Here is a 4,377-nt window from a genome sequence, read left to right as displayed (position 1 = left end):
GATCATAGACGTCATACAATAAACTTGGACATCTGTCAACATAACCCCATAGAAACATTAGTCGATTTGTGTCTGCATCATAAAGTTATTCTCGATTGAAAATGTCAGTTTACGAGCCAAATTCTCGTCATTTGCGGGAGATTTTAATTTTTTGCTTCAATATGAAGAAATCTGCGGCTGAGGCTCATCGAATGCTCTCAAATACTTATGGTGACGCCGCTATTAGTGAAAGAACATGTCGTGAGTAGTTTCAACGCTTCAAGAACGGTGATTTTGACATCGAAGACCGGCATAGCGGTGAAAGAGAGAAGGTTTTCGAAGATGCAGAATTGGAGGCATTACTTGAGCAAGACTCGTGTCAAAATCAAGAAGAATTGGCACAATCATTGGGAGTGACTCAACAAGCCATTTCAAAACGCCTCAAAGCCATGGGAATGATTCAGAAGCAAGGAAATTGGGTGCCGTACGAATTGAAGCCGAGAGATGTTGAACGGCGTTTGTTTGCTTGTGAACAGCTGCTTGAAAGGCAAAGACGGAAGGGATTTCTGCATCACATTGACGAAAATGGGTTCATTACGATAATCCCAAGCGCAGAAAATCATGGGAAGTTTCCGGCCATGCTTCCACGTCGACGGCCAAACCGAATATTCACGGCTCCAAAGTCATGCTCTGTATTTGGTGGGACCAGCTCGGCGTAGTGTATTATGAACTGTTAAAACCGACTGAAACAATCACAGGCGATCGGTATCGAACGCAATTGATGCGTTTGAGCTGAGCATTGAAAGACAAACGACCGCAATACAACGAGAGACACGATAAAATGATTTTGCAGCATGACAATGTTCGACCCCATTGCGAAAATGGTCAAGACATACTTGGAAACGTTGAAATGGGAAGTCCTACCGCCGTATTCTCCAGACGTTGCTCCCTCTGACTATCATTTGTTTCGATCAATGGCACACGGCTTGGCTGACCAGCACTTCCGGTCTTATGAAGAAGTAAAAAATTGGATCGATTCGTGGATAGTCTCAAAAGATGATCAGTTTTTTCGACGCTATTTTCGACGGATTCGTACGCTACCCGAAAGATGGGAGAAAGTAGTGACCAGCGACAATACTGGACAATACTTTGAATCATAAACATAAATGTATAATCAGTTTTTTACAATAAAGCCTCGAATTTCGGAAAAAAAACGGCGGAAGCAAAATTGTACACCTAATAATAAATATCGATAGCGCTGAGACTTCCCGCACCTTCCCCTCCTTCCTCGCGTCTACGAGTACCCCCCACGCTCCGCGCTCCCCTCTAGCCTCACGGCTTAGAACCCTCATAGTATACCTAATATAGGTTGTATTTTTTGCATGGATAAAGATTTCTGCATAAATAGCTGCTCATACCGTATCTTCCAATAGAAATTCTGAAAAAACTAAACTGATTGAAAATTAAGGCCCAGGAGCCTTATTCTTGAACAGATAATACAGAAATAGCAATTTCGTATACAATCAATCAATATATTGATAATTTTAATTGATAATTTTAAAAGAATTGCTTTTTTCAAGTTGCTGGAAAAAAAATCGAAAAAATTCCCATTTTTGTAATTTTGATGTAAAGGGAAAATCTAAGAGGAAGGACGGGAAAAGGGACATTCGAAGAAAGATTTAAGGGGAGATAGAGATAGTTTTTTGACGCAGTTATGTTTGGAGAAGATAAGAGATAACATAAGAAGAAAGAAGGGAGAAAATTAGAAAGTTGGGAGAAAGAAAGGGGACAATATTTTGAGAACAGGGGGCTAGAGTTAGAAAGCTGGCAAAGGTTGGAGATGGAGGGGAAGAGAGTTAGGTTCAAAGAATTGGAAAAAAGGGATAGGGAAATGCAGGAGGAATGATGGGAAAAGATGAGATAAGGAAAGTGAAGTATAATAGGTGATATAGATGGATAAAGAGGGAGGGGATTCCGGCATATTTAAGGAAAGGATAGGGAGAGCGGAAATGTAGAAGGATAGCTAGGTTTAGATTAGTGAAGGAAAGAAGATATTGGGAAGGAAAGGAGGAAAAGAAGTGTAGGCTATATGGGATGGAATCATGGGAGTATGTATGGGAAGAGTGTAGGATGAAAGGAGTTGACAGGAGATAGTAGGTAGAATTTTGGAAGAAGAGGGGGAGGATGATGGATAGATGAGAGCCTCTGCGGGAAAAATTGATAAGGTTGTAGATTTTGAGAATGGAAGAGTTGATGTTGAGATATTACAGCGGAAGCTTAGGTCCAGGCGTAGGGAGAAAGAGAGATGCGTTAAAGTAGGATAAGATAGGTTAAGTTAGGATAAGAGTGCGTGTATGTAATTGTATAATCGTATATACTTATAACTTCAAGGAGATGCAGTAAAAATCTAACTAACTAACGTTATGTATTTTTTTATTTACATGTTTTCTATGTTCTACAGCGTATCTTCTCATACATCTTCGAAACCTCGCTTCATATCTCATATCTTGATGAAGAGATATGTATTGACTGCGTATAAATTTTTGGATATCGTGATCGTCGTGGGACTTACGTCTTATTAAAAATTATGATCAGCAACAATTGAGGCAACTGCATAATCTTGCTACGTGGAAGGCATATCGAGAGACGTGCAGAGCGATGAATACAGTCAACTGTTCCTTCATCACTGATTCAAGATCTGAATGTAAAACTTGTTAAAGTATGTGATACGAGAAACATAAAATTGTCACTGTACGATACATGCTTGTACAATACATGAAATCAACCGTATTCTTCTTATTTGAGTTCGAATAATATGTCGAGCATGCGTATTATAAACTAAATCAATATATGCATGGTATTAGTGAAAAATTCAAATATTTTGAATCATTTTTAAGACAAAATTGTATTACTAATAATAAACGCGATGCTGCAAACACTTTGCATAAAATTTATGACAAAAATTCTATTATAGAATGTGAACTAGTGGTCTGTTACTATGTCCTATAGACACCACGATTCTTTTCTTTCGAAAGAGTCGACTCCACGTCGCGGTTGACGTCTACATATGAGATTCGAGTGGAGTTCCCTGATAACTGTCTGAAAGAACTGAAAAGAGGGACTGGACAAGCTCCGCGAAAATTCATAAATGCTAATTAACTCGGAAGGAATAACAACATTAATGTAAAAGTGCCTGAAAAGTGTAAGATTGCGAAAGACATTCTAAATGGATCCAAGTCACGCAATAATAAAAATCCAAACTGTCGTCCGAGGCTGGCCAATAATTTAATTTAATTTTTAATCTTAAGAAAAACAGGCGCCACGTCGCGCCAAAGAATCATAAAAACATTATACTGTAGGATAATTTGCCACGGTAGCGTTGTCTAAGATCGAACTCGCGACTGACAATGGTTATCCTGCAAAACTGGCTGTAACTGCCTGTTTACTTAGCCATATTTTCCGCGAGGATAACAGAATCCGTCTGGAGCAATCTTGCCTCTTTAAAGAAAACCTTAAATCATTTCTTTTCTTTTCATATAAACTCCTCTAACAATGCACTTTAGATTAACAACGATAGGATTATAAAAATCGTAAATCTCGCGCGACATTGCAACTAACGACTTACATCCTAGACAAAGGATTCTTTGCCCTTTTTTCGAGGTATAAATAGAGAGAGTCCCGCAGAACCGCAGAGCGTCAATACTCAGGTAAAATTATACCCAAGTAAATTATTAATACCCTGCTCGCGTTAATACTCAGTTCGCGCAAAACCGGTACCTTGGTTCGTCGTGCATCTCCGTTCTCATTTATTCCGTGTGTTTTCTGAGACCATCCAGTCTTTGTTCAATCCTCGTTCTGGATTACCCTCTTGCGGACAGCGGGCCTCCTCATCATCAAGCAAATATCCACCCGAGATTTTATAGACCAAGTAACCTCACGCAACTAAACAGTAAATCGGCTTGTCATTCCATCCATTTATCCACACATGACCACGTATGGGTACACCCATGTATACAGAGTTAGAGCAGAGGCCGGCAAATTTTTTCAAATGCTCATGCGCTTGAAAACTATATGCCTTAAGATTTTGCTATTAATATTTTCGATTTACTTTTTCATGTGGAATATATACGTGCCGGCCCCTGCGCTAACTCTGGTACACCCTGTATATAGGTATTGTATGTATATTTATATGTATATAGGTGTATAAGCTTAAATCCACTGTTTGCTTATAGGTGGCATTAGTGAGTGTACAAAGCTACCTTGAGCACACAACACACTTTTTTTATGTGTCTGACATCTGTCAATATTATCGAGTGCACATCATCACCAATTTCATACAACAATATATTCTTTCACGTCTAGTTTTTTGCTAAAAAAAAAGCATATGCGGGAAGCTTT

This window comes from Atta cephalotes (assembly GCF_000143395.1).
Source record: "Atta cephalotes unplaced genomic scaffold scaffold00038, whole genome shotgun sequence".
Classification (NCBI taxonomy): domain Eukaryota; kingdom Metazoa; phylum Arthropoda; class Insecta; order Hymenoptera; family Formicidae; genus Atta; species Atta cephalotes.
This window is presented reverse-complemented; position numbering follows the sequence as displayed.